General features: G+C 47.9%; 1 protein-coding gene across 1 annotated transcript in view; it reads right to left on the bottom strand.

The window, feature by feature from the left end:
• Positions 1–26,109, bottom strand: part of L3MBTL3 (L3MBTL histone methyl-lysine binding protein 3) — a 137,474-nt gene that overhangs the window by 29,581 nt on the left and 81,784 nt on the right. The window lies entirely within an intron of this gene.

Here is a 26,109-nt window from a genome sequence, read left to right as displayed (position 1 = left end):
GGTAAAGAGACTACAAGCTCTACATGACGATGGAATATGTCCTTCCCCCTAGCAATATAAGCATTCAGAATGTTCATCAATTTGCGCCATTTTCATTCCACATGTGGAATAGTTCTTAAACAGCTCCATATTAATGAAGAAAAGCCTCTAAAAGCCTCTAAAAAGGCATCGTTGTCCTCTGATCCCAGCTTACGTCAACTAATTCCAGGGCACGACCCTCCCTGGGGTCAGCATCTCTGGGGTCAGCTCCTGATGGTCCTGCTACAGTCAGGACCTGGATATGCCCAAGGGCATGGCAGCAGTCATGCACCAAGAGAGCCTGGGTCTCCCTGTGTTGCTAGGTGAGGTTTTGGAAGAGCTCCTCCTGGTTGTCATGGGTCAGCCTGCTGAGACCTCCTCAGATGAAGAGGAAATTGAGGGAGTCAGTCTGAGAACAGAGGAACAGCCATAGGCAAAAGTTAGTTTAAGAACAGAGGATCAGACACCGGCAGAAGAGGTCTCACTGTGTCTGCATGCCTGAGAAGGATCTCCAATTTTTTACTATGTTGGATGTATATATATACCTTTTAAGGGTTGTTTACCCTAAGAATCAGTAAAATTATGTTTTGGGAAAGTTATAACGTTCTCATACATCAAAAGACATGTTTTCACACATCAAAAGACATGAAATGCATTATCAATTTCCCTTGATAAATCTTAATCCTTAACTTTGATCCCATGTCAGATGGACAGATAACGTAGGAAAATACATATATCAAAATGCATTCTCAAAATAAAATTTCCACTTCACACATCCTTCTTGAAAGGCTATTGACCACAAAGACTAAACAAGTCATTATTAAATTTGCATATAATGCATTTCCATATACTTTAAAGGCTAAAAAAAATCACATAAGTAAGGAAATCTCCTTTCTATTTCCATTGGCGGGGGGAAGGAGTGAGAGAGTTTAAAGAGTCACATTGAACCTATTTTTTTGCGCTTTCATTATCAGCAAACCACAAGTCTGCCTGGTCCCTGTTTCCAAGCAGCTGATTTCTGCTGACTGCACTATGTCTCTCTGTCCCTCCAAACATCCTTTCCCATCCATTCATATTTCCCAGTCGTTTTAATGTCTTATTCAGGAAAATCCAAAGAATCCATTCAAATCTATGCTGAAGTTTGTCAATAATCTACACTTTTAACACTAAATATATTTAAAACCACTACAGATATTCAACCAGCCACTGATCAAATTAGTAGAGGTCCATTGTGCTGGCTGCATCCCTTGATGCATTCTCTAGAGAGTGCTAACAACACTGGTAGCTGGAGTATGGGCTAGTTGCTGGTCCCTGGAGGGGCTGGGAGGTGGGGTCTAGAGAGCCTCACTGCTGGACCTATGCCCACATTCTCCACCACATTGTAAGGCTTCTCCACCCCCAAGATGGTCTCTCTGCCATCTGCTGTCCCACCATCAAAGAGGGCAACTGGCAACTGGGAAGGGGAGGGGAGGGGGTTCTGGCACCTGGGTCCTCTTCCTTCCCCAAACCGGATCTTCATATTTTCTCTCTTTCATGCTTGTTTTCTCTCTCTGGTCTGAGCTCAGCCTGTTGCTTCCTTCCTAGCTAGATGTAGAGCTTCCCCTTTTACAGGATCCCCTGGTCTCAGCCCACCTGGCTCCACCTTCCACCTGCTCCACCTGGGAAACTGTAAAAGGAAAGGGAAGCCTGGCCTGCTTCTTCTCCCTGCTGCTTGTCTCCCTGCCCTGCTCCTCCCCTTGTTGCTCAGAACTTGGCTTTGCTTTCTGACCATATTCCCCCTCACACACATACACTGTCTAGCTCCTTGCCTTGCTCTCGGCTGTGTCAGAGTGATGTGACTGGGTCTCAGCCATCTCCCTCACCTGGCCTTCCTTGCATGGGTGAGTCTGGGCCTGCTGTCCTCAGCTTGGGCAGCCAGGGAAGGGTCAAGTCCAGACTGCCGTTGGCTCCCGACAATATCAAGAGTTGTAACTCATCATTACAAATTCAGTTGAACATTCCTTTAATTTGGTATTATTGGGAGAGTATGGATATGATGAAGGCTGTGTAGAAAGAAGTAGGATCAAATTAAGTATGAGGAAACTGAGAGCTGCTGCTAAATAGGAACAGACTGAGCCAGATTGGTGTAGTGGTTAAGACTGGTGGTTTGGAGCGGTGGAATCTTGGAGAACCGGGTTTAATTCCCCACTCCTCCACATGAGCGGTGAACGCTAATCTGGTGAGCCAGGTTGGTTTCCCCACTCCTCCACATGAAGCCACCTGGGTGACCTTGGGCTAGTCACAGCTCTTAGAGCTCTCTCAGCCCCACCTACCTCACAGGGTGTCTGTTGTGGGGAGAGGAAGGGAAGGTGATTGTAAGCCGGTTTGATTCTTCCTTAAGTGGTAGAGCAAGTCAGCATACAAACACCAAGTTTTCTTTATGACACTTGTGCACAACTTCCCAAATCCCTGTAGCTATGAGAACTTGTTATTTTCATTTTCTGCTCCAGGCTCCTTCTCTACAGTTGTACAAAGAATATTTTTAGGATAGCAAGGCAGAGGTGCTTTTTTTGGGGGGGGGAGGAACTTTGTTTTCCAATGCGAAGTATTTCAGCACAGAGAAAGGGAGAAACCACTTTTCTTACACAGATGTTAAGTCAATGGTGGTTTTCAGAAATTAAGGTTTTGTGTGATGCTAGTCTTCTGCTATGAGCAATTTTTCCAGGCTCCTTCCTACCCCTATTCATCTGGCCTCTGATTAGAAGTTATTAACGAGTAAGGAAATTTCTTGCTTTCTCCAGCACAAAGTTCCCTTCAGTCAAGAGATAAGACTACTTATCAGGATCAGTGCTTTTTGAGTTGTGTCCTTGCTTTTCAAGGGCAGCTGATATAGGTAGATTGTTTGGAGAATACAAGGGGTCAGAAGCCTATGTGGGACATGTGTGCAACTGCCATGCATACTGTGAAAAAGGAACACTGGACACTCACCATGGAAGTTCTTTCTACTCTGATGTGGCGAGGGCATCTTAACATGGGTATTTCTACTAGTAAGAACAGAAACTAGCAGTTAAAGGAAACAAAAACAGTGTTAAGAATATCAATTTGAAATCAACTGAAGATCAGCCATCCAGAGTCGCCCTATCTCAAAGTAGAAAGAACTTTTGCAGTAAGCCTCTAATGTTCCTTTCTCACTCTGAGGGGAAGGGCAAATTAACATGGGATGTCCAAAAGCAGTTTCTCCCATGTTGGGTGCAAAGGGTGATTTTCTTCTGTGGATACAAACAGAGTTTCACTTACCTGTAACTGTTGTTCATCTGGTGAATCTTCTATGCAGGCACACATTGGGACTGCGCAGGCGCAGGGCAGCCACAGATAAGATTTGTCAGCTTCTAGCAAAATCTAAGAGATGCTCCCCCTCCCCTTGGGGCATGCAATCGTCCCGCCCCTCGGTCACATGTCCCAAGGGGGAGGGAGCACTCTTCCCTCCAGTTCTCCAGCCTGCCACCACGGAACCAACCACTGGTCTAGCGGAGAGGGATGTGTGCCTGCATAGAAGATCCACCAGATGAACAACAGTTACAGGTAAGTGAAACACTGTTTTTCATCTGCGTGGCTTCTATGCAGTCCCACATTGGGAGAGTAGCGAGCTCACTTACCAGAACGGTGGGTGTGGGACAGTCACCGAAATAAAGACTGCAGTATGGCACATCCCACGGCTGCATCTCTCGCAGAGTCCACATCCACAGCGTAGTGTTTCATAAACGTGGAGGGAGTGGACCAGGTGGCAGCCTTACAGATGTCCCCGAGATCTATCTTTGAAGAAAAGGCGATTGAAGTTGCATACGCTCTGGTAGAGTGTGCTTTAATCATAGGAGGGCATTCTTGGTGAGCAAGATCGTAGGCCAATTTGATGGTAGACGTGATCCACCTCGAGAGAGTCTGAGGAGAAGCATGACGACCTTTATGGTGTCCCCCAAAGCAAACAAAAAGGTTATCGTCCTTACGAAAGTTCTGAGACCTCTTAATGTAAAAAAGGAGGGCTCTTCGGACATCGAGGGAGTGTAACGCCCTATCAGCATCTGAGGATGGGTGAGGGGAAAAAACCGGGAGGACAATGTCCTGGGTAAGGTGGAAGGCTGATACTACCTTAGGTAAAAAAGAGATATTTGGCTTCAGTACCACCCTATCCGAGTGGAACTTAGTATAAGGAGGGGAGTGTGAGAGTGCTGATAAGTCACTCACCCTCCTTGCTGAGGTAATTGCGACCAAAAAGGCCGCCTTGAACGATAGCAAAGCCATTTCACAGGTGGCCAATGGCTCAAAGGGAGGTCTCATGAGTTGAGAAAGTACTAAGGAAAGACTCCACTGGGGAACGGGCGGAGTGATGGGAGGATACAAATTAGTGAGACCTCTCAAAAACTTTTCGGAAAGGGGATGAGAAAAGACTGAAAAGGAGTCGATATCTGGATTATTTAGCTGAAATTGCGGCTAAATAATCTTTAATAGATGAATTAGATAAACCTTTAAGCCCTTGGCCCGAAGCATCCCCAAAAGCAACAACCCAGACAGGTGGTCCTAAGGCAAGTTGACTTTATTGGAAATCAAACGGGTTAACACTGCTTGCAAATTAACTAGGCCAAGAATGGCTGGCTGGTGCAAATCAGTAATATATATTAGCATAGCTGATATGGCAGGTTGGCATAGTAACTCAGTTTCCCACAGGAGAGGAATGCACGAGATAAAGTGTCCGTTAGAACAACAAAGCAAGGCAGCTGCGAGAAGCCACGAGAAAGTCATAACACCTCAGAGGAGCCGAGGAGCCGAACAGGCCCGCTCCTGACATCCTGCTCCCCTTAGGGCCCCCTCCCGACCTGAAAGGGGGCTGGCTTCTGGGGGTAGGTGGAGTGGAAGGTTCGCACTAGCCGAGGTGCGGCGACATCACAGCGAGTACCCATTCGTCATAGGCAGGGGGGAAGTGCTTCCAACAAACAAGATACTGGAGGGAGCCGTGGCGAATGCAAGAGTCCAGGATTTTAGCAACTTTGAAATGCTCCTCCCCCCCACCATCACCGGTTGCTCAGGAAGCGGGTCGGGATGCCACTCCGGGGAGGGAGTGTGCGGTTTCAAAAGGCTTACATAGAAAACTGGATGGATACATCTGAGTGCCTTTGGCAGAGTGAGTTCCACTGTCACGGGGTTGATGATACGAGACACGGGATAAGGTCCCACATATTTGGCACTTAGTTTGTCACAAGGACGGGTGGAACGAAGGTTCCTGGTATACAGGTAGACCAAGTCCCCCACTTTATAGTCCTGGCTAGGAGATCGATGTTTGTCAGCTTGAGCCTTGTATTTACGTTTGGCTCGTTCCAAATTCTTTATCAGCCAGGGCCAGGTGGTATGAATTGCCTCTACCCATGTAGCTACATTTCCATCGCCCTCCCCCCTGGAAATATTTAGCTGTTCGATAGGACCAAAGTCTTGACCATATACAGCTTGAAATGGACTAAACCCTGTGGATTGGTGAACAGCATTGTTGTAGGCATATTCAGCAAAAGGCAACAGTTCAACCCAATTATCTTGGTGATAATTGACATAACAATGAAGGTAACATTCTAACACAGCATTGACACGTTCAGTTTGCCCATCAGTCTGGGGATGGAATGCACTAGAGAGACCCTACTCCACCCCCACCAATTTAAGGAAAGCTTTCCAAAATTTGGCCACATAGGTGCCCCCCCTGTCACTCACTATCTTCCACGGGAAGGAATGTAGACGGAAGACATGTGACACAAAGAGGCGGGCCACCTTTGGGGCGGAGGGAATACCTGCGCACGGGATGAGGTGCACCTGTTTGGAGAAAAGGTCTGTAACAACCCATAGAACAGTTTTACCCTCACTAAAAGGGAGGTCAGTCATAAAATCCATTGCAATGACTTCCCAGGGTCTGGAGGGGATTTCTAAGGGTTGCAAGAGTCCGGGGGGTTTCCCTTAAGAACGTTTGACAGTGGCACAAGTTGGGCAGCCGCGAACGAAGGAGTCCACGTCAGTGCACATGCCCGCCCACCAGAATTGCCTACGCAACAAGTGTAGAGTTTTCAAGAATCCAAAGTGCCCTGCTGTTTTAGCTCCATGGGCTAATTTTAACACTTCCTTCCGCAAGTCCTTGGGCACGTATAGTTTAGTCTTTGTACCAGCAACCGCCACATTCCAGAAGGGAGGGAGGGTGTGAGTGGAGAGCTCAGCCTGGCAAAGGTCATGGAGTGAGTCCAGGAAGGAATCAGACAGGTCCATCTTACTCGGTGAGGTGGACGAGGTTGGTTGTGGAACTGGAGGAGCAATTGGAGGAGGGTGGTACATCCAAACGTATGGGTGCCGGGGGGGTGGCTGTGGAGGGTGAGGGAGTCAGGTTCGAGTTCTGGACATCCCCCCCCCAGTGCGGGGCTGTCATAGGGTCTGTGATCTGGTCTGGATGGCGAGGGTGGGCAAGAGACTTCTTTGCGCTGGGGTGAATAAGGAGACCGTGGGATGGTCAACTTTGGTAGGATACTGGGAGAGCCTGGAGAGAGCATCTGCCAGTATGTTTTGCTTGCCCGGGACATGTCTGAGTACAAAACGGAATTGGGAAAAGAAGTCAGCCCAACGAAGTTGCTTCGGGGACAGTTTATGGGTCCCAGTTAGTCCCTCCAGATTTTTGTCCAGACTTCAAAGGGGACCCGGGAACCCTCAAGGAATTGTCACCATGTAGTCAGAGCATGGTAGACGGCGGCTGCTTCTTTTTCCCAAATGGGCCAGTTGAGTTGGGAGTGCACAAACTTTTTAGAAAAATAAGCACAGGGGTAAAGCAGACCATCATTGCCCTGCTGCAGAAGGGCACCTCCCACGGCTACATCCGAAGCATTTACTTGTACTATAAACATATGATCAGGATCAGGATGTTTTAAAACTGGTTCAGAGGTGAACAAACGCTTAAGGGTATCAAAAGCAGTTTGACATTGGAGAGTCCATAGAACTTTGGCTGTGGGGAGAGAGGCGGAAGCCCCCTTGCCTTTGGTCTTGAGGAGATCACTGATAGGCAGAGCAATTTGGGCAAAGTTGGGAATAAACCCCCGATAAAAGTTCGCAAAGCCAAGGAATTGTTGCACTTGCTTACGAGTTGCAGGGGGAGCCCAATCAACAACCGACTGGACCTTGGCGGGGTCCATGGTGAGACCTTGGTGTGAAACAATATAACCCAGAAATGTCAATTGGCTTTGGTGAAATTCGCATTTGGATACTTTAGCATAGAGCTGATTGTCCCGGAGCCGTTGTAGTACTTCTCGCACCAAAGCTACATGCTCTTCCATGGAGTTAGAATAAATGAGGATGTCATCTAGATAAACCACCATGCCCCGGTATAACAAATCATGGAGGATTTCATTAATGAATTGCATGAAGACTCCCGGAGCCCCCTTTAATCTGAAGGGCATGACAAGGAATTCAAACATACCAAAACAGCTGGAAAAGGCTGTGAGGGGCTCATCCCAGTCACAAATGCGGACTCTGTAATAGGCTTCAACTAGGTCCAGTTTGGTGAAAATGGGCCCCTCCTTTAGCTGTCCCAAGATATCTGAAATCAGAGGGATGGGGTAGGCATTAGTCTGAGTGACAGCACTGAGCATCCGAAAGTCAATGCAGAGGCGCAAATCGCCTGTCTTTTTGCAGACAAAAAAGGCAGGAGCCGAGCAAGGAGCTGAAGAAGGTCGAATGAAACCACGAGCAAGGTTTTTATCCAAAAAGTCACGCAATACAGTACGTTCAGCAGTGCTCATGGGATATATTTTACTTTTAGGCAATTTACCGTCCCCTACCACTTCAATAGCACAGTCCGTTCTACGGTGGGGGGGGGGGCAGAGCATCGCACTCTTTGACATCAAAAACGTCCGCAAAATCCTGAAACTCAACAGGCAGTATTAAAGGAGGGGAGTGTCAGAGACTAAGGCTGTGGCTGTCGGGAGAACTACTGCGGCTTCGTGTCAGTGTTGGGCGCAGTCAGGATGCGAGAAGGTGATAGTATCGGCTTTCCAGTCTATAGAAGGGCTGTGTCCCTTTAGCCAGTTTATTCCCAAAATGACTTCGTATCGGATGGGGGCTATAGTGAAGTCTGTTTGTTCCCAATGAGAACCGATACTCATCGCAACGCTGCGAGTGCGACGGTCTACCGGGCCACCCCTAAAGGTGCTGCCATCCATCTGAGTGAACTGGATAGGGTCAGGTAGTGTCTCTGACTTAACTTTAAGTGCCTTGAAAGTGGCCGCATTGATTAAGGAGCGCCCACAGCCCGAGTCCATGAGGGCTTTAACATGTAGTTTGGGGCCTCGTTTGTAATGTTGTAACACTACGTCCACATATACAGTATTTTCAACTTCACTCACCATAACAGGAGCCTTGGGTTTCGCAGGAGAAGCTGCAGAGGTCTTTGGTGTCGCTCCGCTCACCGCAGACCCTGCCCGTTTTTTGACAAGTCAAGAGGTGATTCTAGGTTGGGGGCAGGGGGATCCCAGGAGCAAACCTCATCAGAAGATTGAGAGCTGTCCCCAAATGGGGCACTTGTAATCCGAGTCCCGGATGGGACGGTAGGAGTGGGTTCACCAGTGACTTCTCTGACGTGAAGTGCCGAGGGCGCGTGTCGTCCTGGCGCAGTGCTGCGTGCGGCAGCGGTGCCTGTGCGTTGAGGTTGTCCCCGAGCACGGGGAGGTCCTTCTGGACGAGAAGGAAGAGGGAGGTCTGGACAGCGCAGGCAGGCTGCTGCGAAGTGGCCCATGGTGCCGCAAACGAGACAGGGTTCCCCTCTGGAACCGGGATTCGCGGTCCTGTGAGGGTCGCGTTGGTCTCCGAGGGATGGGGGTTAAAGCCTTAGAGGGAGGATTTTGGCTGCTCCCCTCTTTGGTCCGACGCCGAACCAGGGAGATGAACTGGCAGCGGCTTTCCACTTCTTCCCCAAGCAGGATCCAATCCTCCAAGGTGTCAGGATCCCCTCGCATATATGCCCAGTTCAAAATGTCGGGGTGTAATGCCTCCCGGAAATAGTGTATGTGTCAGGCTGTTATCTCGGTTTAAATGTTTCCTTTCGTTCCTTTGCTGAACCGTCCAGACTTCAAGGACGGCTTCACATACCAAAGCCTGGGAACGCCACTCCTGGGAAATAATGCTCTGTTTATGCTTTGTAATCTCCCGCCGTTTCTCTGCCTTATATTTCCAACTAACGAGCAAGTCAACTCATAGCTGTCATCTTATCCTCAATGCAATGTATTGCCTATTTGACCAGTAAAAGCCATCTGCTTGGAATCTGATTGTCTCTGTGGTGATTTCTGGTTCTATGGGTCAAGAGCGCACAGTATGTGGGTAGCTTCTGGCCAGTCCATTATTTTACTGGCGAGTCGTTGAAACTCGTCGGCGAACTCCCGAACTGGGGTTGAGCCCTGCCGGAGCTGTAAAAGTTCAGCTTTAGCCCTTTCTCCCAGAAAGGGGTCCTCGAAATGTCTCGGCAGGGCCCTCATGAAATTATTGAGAGAGTGTATGGAGCGAGCCCAAGTGTCAAACTGGTGAATCATCCAGTCCGCCCCTTTTCCCGTTAAGAGGGAGGTGACAAAACGAACCTGGCTGTCCTCGGTGGGGAAAAACTGGCCTTGTTCCCTCATGTAACTGTCCACATGATGCAGGAAACGGTAAAGCCTCGACCGAGCCATCATAGGTGATCTTTAGTCGGGGTTGTTTCCATTGAATTGGTTGCACAGGGAGCGGTAACACCGGCGCTCCAGGGGGCGGCGGTACACCTGGCGCCCCGGGGAGCGGCTGACCTGGCACGACGGGCGCACCAGGCATGATCGGCACGGCGGGTGCACCTGGCTCGATTGGCGCGGCGGGCGCGCCAGGTCCCCCGCCAGGTTCCTGGGGTGGATGTTGCGGAGCTGGCTGCGGAGGCTGGGTAGGATCCGGTGGAACAGGGGTGTTTTGAGCCCGTTGCAACTGTTCATTCTCGCGGAGCAGTAGTTCCATCTGTTCCTGTAGACGGTTTACCTGGTCAGCCAATTCCCGGTTCTGGCTCCGCAAGAAATAAGTGTCATCGCGGATCCCTCTGGTACGTCTGGATTGGCTGACCCAGAGGTCGGAAGCCCAGTGGGATCCGTCGCCATATAAGTCCTTGTCAGGCTGCTATCTCGGTTTCAGTATTGTTTCTGTGTCGGTACTGTACTGTCTAGCCTCAAGGCCGACCACACATACCAAGGCCTGGGAATACTGCTCCTGGGAAAGTTGACTCTGTCTGTGTATGCTGATGTTGTATAATCTCCCGCCATTTACTGCCTTATATTATCGTTCGGCTAGTGAGACTCTCATAGCTGCCATAGTTCCCTGTATGCACTGTATTGCCTTTTTGACCAGTAAAAGCCATCTGCTTGGATTCTATATGACTCTGTGGTGATTTCTGGTTCGAAGGGTCAGGAGCTTACATTATGGCAGCTCTCTATCATCTTCTTTATTGTACTACTAGTCAGGCTGGAGCCCAGGGGGGTTCGCCTGCCGCTTGGATGGGAGCTGAGAAGCTCTCCGAGTGACCTACTATCCTGGATTCCTCTCGGAAGGACCCCACCCTGTTACAGGACATAGTCGCTGAACTCTTCAGAACTACCCTAGAGGTTTGCCGCTTGAGGGGACTGGTACAGGAGCAGTGGCAATCTCTTAAAGGGACTCTCTGGATGTTGACGTCGGAGGATACTGATACTCGTTTAGATCTTCAAGACTTGGATCAATTACTGGACGATGCCCAGTCGGCAACTGAGGATTTACAAGTACTAACTGGACTTTTGGAGAACCTTATTTCTCGAGAGACTCTTTCCTCTAGTTCTACCATGGCAGGAGCCCCGCCGGAGGGTTTTTCCCTGATCCCGGATGCGGCCAGCTGTCAGGCTGAAGCCAAGCGAGTCGCTATTCACACCGCTCTTCTCCTTGTGGAATGTACAAAGGACACCCCGGTCGCCACCTTGGCTCAAGCTTTGACCTCGACTTTTGGAGCCGATGCACCTGCACTGGCGGTTCGAATACAACCCTTGCTGGGCGGGGAATCCGACCCCATACTCTCACTCCTGGAAACAGAACTTTTACCGCGCATTACGGCGGAGGCTGCCCTAAGACTTGAGAACGCCAAAGTTCTTGCGGATAAGGATGCCGCCGAAGCGGCTAAGGTCGCAAGAGAGAGAGAGGCTGCTGACGCAGCCAAGGCAGCAGCAGCAAGGATTAGGGATCGGGCGAGAATGGATACGCGCCCCAAGGGCACTGTACAAGGGCTATCAGGTCTGTCTTTTCCCCCGGCGTTTGTCCCGTCGCACGCGACCCAACGCGCACGCCGTTTGGCTGACCAACGTCGAGACTCGGGAGAGTCTGAAGACGAGGATCTTTATGGAGATAGCTCTCAATGGGCCACGAGCTTCCGGACCAGTAAACCTCATCTTACTGGTGGCCCAAGTGAGGAGGTTCACCTCTTACGAGCCCAGAATCGGGAGCTCTCCGACCGTGTTGATCAACTCCAAGAACTAATGGAACGTATGCTTCAGGATAACAGGCAATTACAACAAACCCTGATAGCCCAAGCACAGCCTGTTCCGATACCGGGTCAGGGGGTGCCCATCCAGCCACCCCAACCACCCGCTAATGTGCCTGCTCCACCCTTGCCTCCCGGAGCTCCCGTTGTTCCTCCGCCCGGACCACCCGTGCAACCGGGCCAACCTGCGCCCGGCCCTTGGAAGCAACTTAAATTGAGGACTACGTACGACGGATCTCTCGAGACTTTGCCTTGTTTCTTGCATCAAGTGGACAGTTATATGCGAGAACAAGGTCAACTTTTCCCCACGGAAGATAGCCGGGTGCGTTATGTAGCTGCCCTTCTGACAGGTAAAGCAGCTGACTGGATGGTCCTCCAGTTTGACACCCGCTCTCGGGCTATTCGTTCCCTCAACAACTTCATGACTGCCCTGAGAAGGAGGTTTGAAGACCCCTTCCTGGGGGAAAGAGCCAAAACGGAACTTTTACAACTAAAACAAGGCTCTGCTACAGTTCGAGAATTTGCCGATGAATTTCAACGACTGGCAAGCAAAATTGTAGGCTGGCCCGAGACCACCCTAATTCATCATTTCAGGGAAGCCTTGCACCCTGACGTTCTGAACTGGTCATACATGCGGGGCGATCCCGATACCCTTGAAGACTGGATTCTATTGGCCGAGGAAGTGGAAAGCCGCCGACGCTTTATTTCCCTAGTCCGTCAAAAGCACAAGGAAAAAGGCACCCAAAAGCCTCAATCCAAGGCACCACCGCCCGTCCCACGAAATCCTCCACGTCCGCCCCAGGAACGTGAAGTCCGATTTCAGAGAGGTGCCTGTCTTACTTGCGGAGAAATGGGCCACTTTGCAGCTGTTTGCCCGCACCGCCATGAATTATTTCGTCCCAGCACGACGACCCGCGCCAGAGGTCGTCCACCACGCAGAGGCACCGCGGCCACCCGCAGCGCAGCTCCGGGAAGACCCACACCCTCTGCACTCCATGCCGGAGACCCAGCCTCCCTGCCTACTACCAACGACCCCGCCGGGTCTCGGATTACAAGTGCCCCATTGGGGGACAACTTTCCCTCTTCGGATGAGGAAAATCCTTGGAATTCTCTAGCCTTAAACCTGGAATCTCCCCTCGACTTGTCAAAAAACGGCTCCGGTCTGTGGTGAATGGAGCGTCTCCACAGACCTCTCAGGATCCTCCTGTTAAACCGAATGCTCCTACCAAAATCAAAGAAGTGGACTCCACCGTCTACGTGGATGCAGTTTTACAACACATTAACGGTGGCCCACAACTACCCGTCAAAGCACTAATCGACTCCGGTTGCTGTCGCACTCTCATAAGCAAAGCCACTTTTGCTGCACTCAGAGCCGAATCTGAGGCTTTACCCGCCCCTGTCCAATTTGCTCAAATGGACGGGAGCCATTTCCAGGGGGGTCCAGTTGATCACCGCACCATAGGGGTGGCAATGGGAATTGGCTCCCACTGGGAGCAACTAGACTTCACTATAGCCCCTATCCGTTTTGAAGTGGTCTTGGGTATTAACTGGATTAAAGGACATAGTCCCAGTATTAACTGGGAAACAAACACTATCTCCTTCGCCAGCCCCATGTGCAATCAGCACCGGCAGAACTTTGCACTGTTATATCCGCCCGTACCAGCATTGGCCTCCGATGTTCCAGCACTTCCAGTCCTACCTAATGTATATCGAGACTTTGCGGATGTCTTCGACCTTAAAGAATGTGATACCTTACCCCCCCACCGGGCCTCGGACTGTACAATTGAGGTGGTCAAGGACTGCACATTAACCAAAAGTAAAATTTACCCTATGAGCGCTTCCGAGCGCACTGTTCTCCGGGACTTCCTTGACAAAAATCTCGCCAGAGGGTTCATTCGCCCATCGAATGCCCCAAACTCGGCCCCCGCGTTTTTTGTCCGCAAAAAAGAGGGCGACCTTCGTTTATGCATTGACTTCAGGAAACTCAATGCGGTTACCCAAACCAACGCCTATCCTATCCCATTAATATCTGATATTTTGGGACAGTTACAGGAGGGCCGGGTGTTCTCCAAGTTAGACTTGGTGGAAGCCTACTACCGAGTCCGCATCCGCGAAGGAGATGAGCACCTCACTGCCTTCTCTAGCTGTTTCGGTATGTATGAATTCCTCGTGATGCCGTTTGGATTAAAAGGGGCCCCGGGGGTCTTTATGCAACTCATCAACGAAATCCTTCATGACTTGCTGTATCGCGGGGTGGTGGTTTACTTAGACGACATTCTTATTTATTCAAAAACCATGGAAGAGCATGTAACTCTAGTCCGAGAAGTTCTACAGCGCCTGCGCGACCACCAACTCTTTGCAAAACTGGCTAAATACGAGTTTCATCAAAGCCAGCTCACATTTTTAGGATACATAATCTCCCACCAAGGTCTTCGCATGGACCCTGTCAAAGTCCAAGCCGTTCTCGATTGGACTCCTCCCACCAACCGCAAGCAAGTGCAACAGTTTTTGGGATTTGCGAACTTTTATCGAGGATTCATTCCTAACTTCGCCCAAGTGGCCCTACCCATTACTGATCTACTAAAAACCAAAGGGAAAGCAAACACAGCTACCTTACCCTCCGCAAAAATCCTGTGGACTGATCAATGCCAAGCCGCGTTTGTGACTCTCAAACGCCTCTTCACATCCGAACCCGTACTACAGCACCCGGACCCAAACCAAATGTTTATTGTGCAAGTCGATGCCTCCGATGTAGCTGTGGGAGGGGCCCTCCTCCAGAAAGGTCCGGATGGCCTCCTTCACCCGTGCGCTTACTTTTCGAGAAAATTTGCGCACGCACAATTGAACTGGCCCATTTGGGAAAAAGAGGCAGCGGCCGTTCACCATGCCCTGACTCTATGGAGACAATTCTTAGAGGGGTCTAATATCCCCTTTGAGGTTTGGACCGATCACAAAAATCTAGCTGCCCTCACGGGGTCCCATAAACTGTCAGCAAAACAACAACGTTGGGCTGAATTCTTCGCTGAGTTTCGTTTCATCCTAAAGCATGTTCCTGGGAAGCAAAACGTTCTCGCAGATGCCCTCTCCCGGTTACCACAATACCCGGTAAAACTCGAGAGACCAACTGACTCTCTGTTCACCCCTACGCAAAGGGGAGCCCTTCCTGTACTGGCCGTGCAAACTCGATCTCAGCAACAGCATCCCAGATCCAGTTCTCCAGCACCTCCAACCCGAGCGGCTACCCAACCGCCCTCGCAACAACAACGAACCGACGATTCCACTCCTCCAACCCCACCGGCTGCCCTACCGCCTACAATCTGCGCACCACTGCACGTAAGCACTACCCCCATAGCTGATCCTAAGACTACTATAGCCGGGGGGGGGGTTCCCGCCAAGGTTCCCATCTCCGAATCCTTTTTAAATACCCTTCGGAACCACTGCCTTTCTGAACGCTCCACTCACACCCTACCCCCTGGGGTAATAGAACAGGGAGGCTCATGGTACAAAGACTCTAAATTGTATGTACCCAAGGCACTTCGAAAAGACGTCTTACACTTAGCTCATGGAGTAAAAACAGCTGGACACTTTGGATTCCTAAAAACTCTCCACTTATTGCGCAGACAATTTTGGTGGGGGGGAATGCGTTCCGACGTTGACTCTTTTATTCGCAGCTGCCCTGTTTGCGCCACAGTGAAACGATCACAAGGCAAACCCCCGGGGCTACTGCAACCTCTAGAAACACCCACCAGACCATGGGAAGTAATTGCTATGGACTTTATGACTGATCTCCCTCTCAGCGGGGGAAAAACTGTATTATGGGTTGTTACTGATTTGTTTTCCAAACAAATCCATTTAGTTCCATGCGCAGGGATCCCCTCTGCTCAAAAAATGGCCCGCCTCTTCGTGACACATATCTTCAAATTACATTCGTTTCCGCGCAAAATAATCTGTGACCGCGGCAGTGGCTTTGTTTCCAAGTTTTGGAAAGCATTCCTCAAGTTGGTGGGGGTTGAACAAGGATTGTCTACTGCGTACCATCCTCAAACCGATGGTCAAACTGAACGTGTAAATGCTGTCCTCGAATGTTATTTACGCTGTTATGTAAACTACCACCAAGATAACTGGGTAGAACTGTTACCTTTTGCAGAATATGCCTACAATAATGCTGTACATCAATCTACAGGTTTTAGCCCATTCTATGCAGTGTATGGACAGGATTTTGGTCCTGTTACGCCCAGAAGTACTGTGGAGGGGGAGGGAGATCCTGACGTTGCTTCCTGGACACACACCCTCCGTACCACTTGGCCTTGGCTCGTTAGCAATCTCGACCGAGCCAAGCGCAAATACAAAGCACAAGCTGATAAACATCGTTCCCCCGGGGGCGAACTGCGAGTGGGTAAATTGGTCTATCTTTCCACCAAACACCTACGTTCCACCCGTCCGTGCCTTAAACTCAATGCTAAATTCATTGGCCCTTTCCCGATCACACGGATCATAAATCCTGTCACGGTGGAATTAGCTCTCCCGAAAACCCTGAGGCGTGTGCATCCCGTTTTCCACATTAGCCTCCTGAAGCCCCATACGGCCTCTCCACAATGGCATCCCGATCCGCCCCCGAACAGCCCATTATGGTGGGGGGGGGGGGAAGAGCACTTCGAAGTCTCCAAAATCCTTGACTCTCGTGTTCACCATGGAAACCTACAGTATTTGGTCCGTTGGAAACACTTCCCCCCTGCCTACGACGAATGGGTTCGCGCACGAGATGTCTCCGCCCCCAAACTAATCGATGCCTTTCACACTGCCTACCCGGACAGACCATCCCCCTTACAGACTGGGAGGGGGCCTTAAGGGGAGCAGGATGTCAGGCTGCTATCTCGGTTTCAGTATTGTTTCTGTGTCGGTACTGTACTGTCTAGCCTCAAGGCCGACCACACATACCAAGGCCTGGGAATACTGCTCCTGGGAAAGTTGACTCTGTCTGTGTATGCTGATGTTGTATAATCTCCCGCCATTTACTGCCTTATATTATCGTTCGGCTAGTGAGACTCTCATAGCTGCCATAGTTCCCTGTATGCACTGTATTGCCTTTTTGACCAGTAAAAGCCATCTGCTTGGATTCTATATGACTCTGTGGTGATTTCTGGTTCGAAGGGTCAGGAGCTTACAGTCCTCGTCGTGGGAGAAGTCCGACTCAGGGTAATGTTCAGCAAGGCGCCGGACATGTTGCGTGGTGCGAGAGGGGACGAACGTTGGGGAGAAAGAGGGCCCGAAAGAGAACCCTGATCCCAAAGGTCCCTTGGGACGCACATCTTTCGCATTTGCCCTGGCGCGTTTGGCAGCCAACTGCTGCTCTCTTTCCTTGTCGGCCTGAGCCTTGGCTGCCGCTAATATCGCTTCCTGCTGTTGTTCCTCGGCCTCCTGGTTTGCGAGCGCCTGGTCTGCTTCCAGCTTCAAAGCAATAGCTGCAGTGACCAACGGAAGAGCTTCTCGCTCCAGAAGGGTGAGGAGCGGGGCCTGATCCTGTCCAAGTAGAGGTTGCACCTGGACAGCCAAGGCAGCTGCCCCAGCCCCAAACGTAGGAGTCGCGTTAAGTTGGCCACTGTAGTTGTGGTCAAGGGTAGATCCACAAATAGTAACGCAGTCTGAATAGCGAGGGTGCGTGCCTCGGCTTCACAAACTTTAGGATCAGGAACCAGGGTCTGCAGTTGTTGTCCTGCCATGTCGCGGAGTGGGTCGGGAAGGTCCGGAACCACCGTTTGATCCTGTTGCAAAGTCAATATGGCTAACAAATGAGTCAGAAGAACCAAGTCCTCTTTTGCCTCCCGCACCTCTTCCAACAACCCGTCCAGGGCTAAGAGGTGATAACGGGCTGCACGGTCCGCGTCGTCAGACGACCAGGGAGTCGTTTCCATAAGGCAGCGCCACTGATGCCGAAGAAGACCCACTAGGCGGTTAATTTCCACATCAGTCTGTAGAGCTTCATGCAGTAGAGTAGGGTCATCAGGAAAGATGGATGATCCCACTAAGAGTCCAACGGGTTAAGTCCTCCAGGATTCCAGGCGTGGAACCCGTGCTCGGGGAGACGCGACCTCCATCCGAGATGTAGGCGAACCCTCCAGGGCTCCAACCACGCAGGTGAATAGGGGATTCTTGGCTTAATGTAAGCCCTTGGCCCGAAGAATCCCCAAAAGCAACAACCCAGATAGGTGATCCTAAGGCAAGTTGACTTTATTGGAAATCAAACGGGTTAACAGTGCTTGCAAATTAACTAAGCCAAGAATGGCTGGCTGGCGCAAATCAGTAATATATATTAGCATAGCTGATATGGCAGGTTGGCATAGTAACTCAGTTTCCCACGGGAGAGGAATGCACGAGATAGTGTCTGTTAGAATAACAAAGCGAGGCAGCTGCGAGAAGCCGCGAGAAAGTCATAACACCTCAGAGGAGCCGAGGAGCCGAACAGGCCCGCTCCTGACATCATCTTTGAGGGTTAGCAGATAATCAAACACAAGTAATTGGCGAAACATCATTGAAAAATGTCTCAATTTTGCATCGTAAGATCGTCTCGTGGAGGACTTTAAAGAGTGCAATAAGACCTTAGCTACCCTGTCAGACCACTGCCCTGGGGCCGCACCCTCCAGGCAGCGAGTTGTAGATTTGGGGGGAAGTGGAAGGGATCCTTCAGGAGGATATAGTTCCCTTGCGCAAGTGACAGGAGCACTGTGACCCACAACTTCCTGGGCCAAAAGGGAGTGTCAATGATGGCATCTATCTTGTCGTGGTTCATCTTGGCTAGGACCTTGTGATGTAGAGGGAATGGGGGAAAGAGATAAAACACAGCCCCGTTCCAAATCATCTGAAAGGCATCCCCCAATGAGCCCGGGCTGGCTCCTGCCCTCGAATAAAACCTGCGACACACAGAGTTGAGGTGTGTTGCAAAAAGGTTCACTTGCGGGTAACCCCACTGTCGGAATATTTGGTGGAGACAGTCATCGCTTAAGGTGAGCTCGTGTGTTTGATTGGGAAGGCGACTCAGAGCGTCTGCTAACATGTTGCTCTTGCCTGCAATGTGAATTGCTACGAGAGTAGCATGATGAGCTATGGCCCATTCCCAAATGTCACTGGCCTCTTTGGAGAGCGAAACAGACCCTGTGCCACCCTGCTTGTTTATATAATACTGGGCGGTGGAGCTGTCCGTAGAGATCTGAATGTGATGTCCGTCCAGGTGCCCTGCAAATGAAGACAGAGCGAGACGGATGGCACGAAGCTCTAATAAATTTATGTGCAACCGGGATTCTAAATGTGACCATGTACCCCGTGACGTAAGGTTACCACAATAAGCACCCCATCCAGAAAGGGAAACATCTGTGAACAGGTACCTCTCAGGGGAAGGACAATGAAAGGGGACGCCTGAGAGGATGTTGATGTCATACGCCCACCACTGCAGGGAAGCAATGATGTATCTGGGGATGGATAGGCGTTTGTACTGGGAGTCAACATTGAGCCTGAACGCCCGGAGGAACCAATTTTGGAGCGGGCTCATACGAAGTCGTGCAAACTCCACCACAGCTGTGGTGGAGGCCATGAGGCCTAACAACTGCTGAATGTGGTAGGCTGTCTGAAAGCGTTTCTTAGTGAACTTGGACACCAATTTTTGGATGGCGCGACCTCTTTGAACAGGGAGGAAGGCCCTGGCTTGTTCGGCATCCAAGCGTGCTCCAATAAAGGTCTGTACCTGTGCAGGGCCCTTCTACTTATATCCCATACCCTCCTCCCTCCCCCCTTGTTTTGTTAAATTCAGTTTATAGTTGTTCAGCCCTCTTTCTCATCTGACAGGGAATCCTCATCTAGTCCAATTGGCAGAGCCCCGCCAGTTGCTTCTGAGGCCTTCTCTTCTTCAGTATTACTTTTAAATACCCTTTTAAATCTCCTTCTTCTGCCTTTTCCTTCAAACCACCAATACGAATTGAATTTTCCTTAATCTTAAACTCAATCATTGCCATTTGGTCCTCTTGTTTTTCATCTCTCTCGTGGGATGCTTCCAGTGACATTTCCACAGTATCCATCCTCTTTTTGAGATCCTTATTCTCCTGTGCATTTTTTAAAAGCTTGTTCTCCATCTTGTCTTGTCTTACAGTCATAGAGGTGATTGAATCTTGCAAAGCTGATATTGCAACTGTATTTTGTGCTATAGTCTTTGAGTTTTGGGAGATTGCAGCTGTATTTTGACTCCGTTTCTGCTTCATTTCTGTTACCTCCTGATATGTTTTAGATAAAAGTTCATGCAAGGAGTTGAGTGTCACTTCTGGTTTTGGTTTGGGCAGCATCTTTGCAAAAGCAGATGTGCCTGCAGAAGGTGAAATAGCTGGTATTGTTATGTTAGAAACAGAAGCTCTGCGTTGCTGAGAAATTTCCTGCACTTGGAGCTGTTTAGAGTCTTTGAAGAATTCCTTGGTGTGCTTCTCTTTTTTTTCTCCCATTGATCCTGGGAGGCTGAAAAACCATAGATTTGTAATCCACAAAGGGGGGGGGCTGACGTTTCTTGTTTAAATCATCACTTTTAGGATGTTAGTTAAAGATAAAAAACTTTTCAATTCCAACTTGACCTTAGAGAGAAAAGTCTCGTGTAAGCTTCATTAATGTTGATGTTTCATGCCAGTAGTTTTTCCATATTGAGTCGAAGCTGATACTTCACTCACTGGCAGAAAAATTTTAAACTACGCCACAGATGTTAGAAGGCTGGCAAAAAGCCAAGTTTCGTTCAGAAACAGTTAATGAAGTTATAGTCAACTCAAATGCTTTGCTCTATTGAAGTAGACTGTCAGACACCTCACTTTTATCTTTAGTGAAAGTAGAAATGTAGAATAAAACTTGCTGTTTTAATCGGAGATTCTCCTCCGCATTTCCTGGCTGCTGTATGAAAATGGTGTCCGCTTCTCGGCTGCACCCGTCAGAGCGACCGCTGCCGATTTCTCGGCGGTGATCGCTACAATGACAGGCAGCCAGCCGGCGCCCGATCGAGCATCCCCTCTTACGCCGAGGGGTGCTGCTTGCCAGATGGTAGGGGGCCGTGCGTTTCGCGGGGTTTCCCCTCCGACCCGGAAGCCTGAAGCTGACAAATCTTATCCGTGGCTGGCCTGCGCAGTCCCAATGTGGGCTGTATAGAAGCCACGCAGATGAACACCTGTTTCAAAACCCTTTTACCATAGGAATCATGGGCTGAGTCTGCTCCAGACTCCCCGGGCATATCTAACCTAGCACGTGGCTATGCTTAGAACGGATACTGTGATGTCTATAAAAGTCACGAAGTCATTGTGCCTTAAGGCCTTAGCTATGGACCTCAGGGTCTCCACATGGAAGTGTCTGTGTTTTACAAATCACTTTAGAGACTTTACGTGCAGTATCGTTCCCAGCCTCCATTTTTCTTTGTGACTGTGAAAAATACAAAGTAAATTCGGGGATTCTTGTAGGTTATCCGGGCTGTGTGACCGTGATCTTGGTATTTTCTTTCCTGACGTTTCGCCAGCAGCTGTGGCAGGCATCTTCAGAGGAGTAACACTGAAGGACAGTGTCTCTGTGTTACTCCTCTGAAGATGCCTGCCACAGCTGCTGGCGAAACGTCAGGAAAGAAAATACCAAGACCACGGTCACACAGCCCGGATAACCTACAAGAACCAATGAACTCTGACCGTGAAAGCCTTCGACAATAAATTTGGAGAATTTTTCTAATGATGGTACCTGCTTTATAGCCCTGATTTCCAGTACATATTGTATCACCGTGATTGTGCATTGGTGATATTCTGGTTACCTGGATATGGAAGAAGCCACTAGCCTGTCTCAGGAAATGGCAGCAAACTCTACAGCACAGTCATGGAAAATTGTATCCCTCATCCACTTCTCTTTAGAAGAAAGATTCTATGTTTAATGAACATCTGGAGTCAGCCGGCAACCGGGGGGGGGGACCGGGGTTGGCCAGGTTTGCTGCTGCACTGGGGGAACCCCTGCTTTGATGTTGCCTCACACTACTGTCTTCTCTAGGCTGGAGCCACTTATGTTTTTACTTTGAGTTATGGAAAGGAACCCCACTTTGAACAGCCTTCAATATATATAAACTGTCACGTAAAGCCAAAAAGAGGACAATGAAAAATCCAATGCCCTAATCAGTATATTTTTGCTTATTTGTATGCAGGTCTGAACACCTCTACCTATTACTACAGAACCCCTATTAACATTTACATTTTAAATTATGCTCACTTTAACCCTAACATAATTAATCAACCATAAATTTTCATTCAGCTTTTGAGCAGTAAGACATCAAAATTATTCCCAAACTGCTTAGCATTATAAATGACCAGTCTACCTGCTTTCAGACATTGCCTCTAAATGTACTTGTCATAATATTTTTTTTAAAAAAAACATAGTGAAAGTATAGTCTCAGCTAGTGAGATGAAAGAACCAATGGACTAAAGCCTGAGGTAGATAATTGCGCCAATTTTACATTGTTTTGTTAACTGAAGTGGAAGATCAGGGACTGTTTAAGAGTTCTAGAATGACTTGGATTTTCAAACATCTAGGCCCCTGATATCATCATCAAGTCTTTATTCGGTACATAACCAGCAAAGCTGCAAAAAGTCTAATACACAGGTATATCTAACCTGCCATCCAAATGCAATGGATGGGATACAACACCCCACAATAAAATTTGAAGCTGACTATAAATATAAAATACACATATAAAGCCCAACAAATCACCCATATAAGGTTATCTTTGCTAGGTAGCCCTTCATTTAGATCACCACTTTATCTTTGCAAATTTTAAGGGCTATAGCTAAAAATCTAACACAATTCAATATAAACTCCGGGTTTGTCTCAAATAATAGTTTCTGGCTTATTTTGGCATCGGTAATTCCATGCCATAGCTTTATTATTGGAGAAATAAGCTTCATTCTACTTGCTTCATAAAACCTACAGTGCAATATGATATGGTCCATTGACTCGATCCTCCCTGATCCACAGGGACAAAACCGCTCTTCCAATGGTACCTTTTTATACCGGCCTTCTGTATGGCTGAGGGGAAAGTATTACATCTTGCCATTGTATATGCCCTACGGTGTGATGGGACCTCTAAGAGTGAAAGATATAATGCTGGGGCGGCTATATATTTTGTTGTTTGTTGAGCCCAATATTTAGAAACACATGCAATGTCATTCTGCCTTTCTATATCATACAGCCTTTGCTTAACAATGTCCCTGGCCCTTTCAATCAGCATCATCTGTAAGGACTCAAATGAGAACCCCAGTAAGGATATCCTATGATGAACAGCCTTAAGCCAGGCTGAAGAGTAGCTGTCACTGAGAAGTATGGAAGTAAAATCAGAGGAATTATGACATAGTCTTAACCAGGTGTTTATAGATCCTAAAACTATCCTAGCCTCTATTTTAATCAAACCTGATTCTAATCGAAGGGTAGCATTAGACACTAGATGGTACTTGATAGATTTTAAAAATTTTGATTGGATCTTTTCCAAAGTTGAGTGACTTGTAGTAGAAGGGCCCAATAGGACCCCATACAAGAGTTGTGGGGTTATCTTGGCTAAATATAGCTGAAGACCAACAGAGATGGCGTGTCCCCCTTTTGTTGCAACGAACTTTGCAATGCCAAGAGCTGATTTACGACTCTTACTAGTGTTGTACTCGAGGTGGGTCCTTTTCGCTCCTGAATCCTGAAACATTACCCCAAGATATTTGAAGGTGGCACTTGTTCTAATCTATGCCCTTTTATGGTCCAGGAACTTATTTTGGGCTTCTTGCTGAAGACCATAACTTTAGTTTTCTGATAGTTGATCTCCAGTTGATTTTGATCACAGTAAAGATCAAGCTGTTTCAATGCACGTTTGAGACCAACCTCCGTTCTTGATATCAGGACCATATCATCGGCATAGAGAAGAGCCACTATAGGGTAATTTGCTATAGATTGTGGGTGTGTATCTACCGCCCTGAGGTTGTCAATCAAATTATTTATATACAGAGCAAACAGATAGGGGGCCAAAACACAACCCTGCTTGACACCTTTCTCAACAGCAATAGCATTTGTTAGATGACCCTGTTTATTACATCTAATCCTGATTGTTTTATCCGTGTGTAAATGTTTCATCAGAAAAAGAAGTCTCCTTTCGATCATGGAACTACTCAGCTTATCCCAAAGTTCCGCCCTAGGGATGGAATCAAATGCAGCCTTCAAATCTATGAAAGCTGCATATAAAGGAGCACCACTGTTTAATGTGTATTTATCTATTAAATGTGTTAAAATCATAACTTGACCTGTGGTAGAGTGGCCTTCCCTAAACCCTGCTTGTTCCTTTATTAGGAGTTTTTCATGATCTAGCCATTCTTTTAGTTTCTCCAGGAGATGGCTTGCATACAACTTCCCCAATATACTTAATAGACTGATTGGCCTGTAATTTGTTGGCTCATTTCTCGTCCCTGCTTTATAAAGGGGAACTATCACGGCAGTTTTCCATGACTCAGGGATGTTGCCTGTTGAGTCAACATATGTAAAGAGGACCACTAATAGCGGAGCCCACCAGGCACTGTTCTCAATTAATGATCAGATGGTATAAAATCGGGACCCGGTGACTTGCCCCTTTTTAATTTACCAATTAATGTCTCAATCTCTAAAGCAGTCGCAGGTGGCCAAACTGGCAACTCCTCATGATTTTGTATTACAGCTGCTGAATGATTACCTGAGTAATGTTTTTGAAAGAATTCTTCCCATACCTCAGCTGTAATATAAGAGTCAATGGCATAAGTACCACTGTGGGAATGTACTGATATTAATTTCCAAAATTGCCTATTGATATTCTGTTTGGATGAGGCCATTATTTCTTTCTGCAACATCCTCAGATGTTCTTTTTTCTTCTTTACTATCAAGTTCTTATAAGATTTCTTACAATGGAGTAAGTACTCTGAAGCGTTCTTGATTTCCTGTCCCTTCCTTCTCTTATATAGGGTATAAGCCTCTTTAAGTTCTCTTTTTGCTTTTATACAGTCTTTATCAAACCATCCCTTGGAGACTGCCTTTGTATCTGCCTTTGAGTTGAAGCATCACGAGTCAATACTGGCCTCAACAATTGGAGTAAATTATCCAAAAATAACAAAGGGTTTTGTTCTGTTGGATTACTCATGACCGCTAATCTCCTCTGTTCAACCTCATCTCCCTCTAAAAGTTCCTTTACTTTCTTAGCAAGGTCCTCTGACCATTTGGCTCAACATACCGTGCTCCGTATTAATTCTATGCATGGACCCTCATCTATACTACATTGAATTTGCGGGACCAGCGGTGCCAAACTGAGTTGAAGGGGTAAGTGATCACTTTCCAGTCCTAGAAGAATCTGAAAATCTTCAATTTTGGAGATCAAATTAGAACTTACAATCAAGTAATCTATGGTACAACACCTAGAGCCAGCAATATACGTAAATTCACCTGGGTAATCCCCTGATGTGGATCCGTTCAATATAAAAAAGGCAAAACTCCTCACCAATTTAATCAAGTACTGACCGCCAATATTTACTTTAAGGTCCTTAAATAGGTGGGGGACTGAGAAGGGATCCCCAGCCGCATTTTGTTCTAAGGGGATAGACGCACAATTGTCCAAATCAGCTCTACCATTTGAACCTATCCTTGCATTAAAATCTCTTCCCAACAGCACCATATCAGAGGCTCCTGATATATTAGTGTTTTTTTCTTGGGTGCTATTTAAATTGTAGTTCCCAATTGAAGACTTTAATAGCACTGGATTATGTAAAAATGAACTAAATGAAAGTGAAATGAAGATGAAACATCAGCAAATACAACTGGACAAAACAGAAAGGAAAATGACACAACCTAAAAACAAAGTTGGGTACCCAAAAGGTTGGGTGAAAAAAAATTCAATTAAACAAATAAGTATATTTATTAAAAAGTGTTCATGCATGTATTAAAAACAAGCCATTTTGGCAACAAATATAGGGTTGATAATATAAACCACGTGCCAAATACATTTCAGCCCCCAGGCCTTCTTCAGTGGTCTAGTAAAACATATTATGCAGACATAAATATAAATTAACAAATAGAACTATTTTATTGGTTCTTGTAGGTTATCCGGGCTGTGTGACCGTGGTCTTGGTATTTTCTTTCCTGACGTTTCGCCAGCAGCTGTGGCAGGCATCTTCAGAGGAGTAACACTGAAGGGCAGTGTCTCTCCTCTGAAGATGCCTGCCACAACTGCTGGCGAAACATCAGGAAAGAAAATACCAAGACCACGGTCACACAGCCCGGATAACCTACAAGAACCAATGAACTCTGACTGTGAAAGCCTTCGACAATATTTAGAACTATTTTAAATCAGCCCAAGTAGGTATTTAAAGATGTATTCCAAATGGACCTTGTGCCTTTGATATCAGATTGTTACTAAAATGTGTTTTGAGTTGTAAAAAGCACACATCTAAGGAATGCAGTCTAAATATTTCTTTGTGGAATGGGCTGATATTACATTC

Source organism: Euleptes europaea, chromosome 10, assembly GCF_029931775.1.
Source record: "Euleptes europaea isolate rEulEur1 chromosome 10, rEulEur1.hap1, whole genome shotgun sequence".
NCBI classification, from domain to species: domain Eukaryota; kingdom Metazoa; phylum Chordata; class Lepidosauria; order Squamata; family Sphaerodactylidae; genus Euleptes; species Euleptes europaea.
The sequence above is the reverse complement of the archived record's forward strand: the minus strand, read 5'-3'. Positions and strand labels throughout refer to the sequence as shown.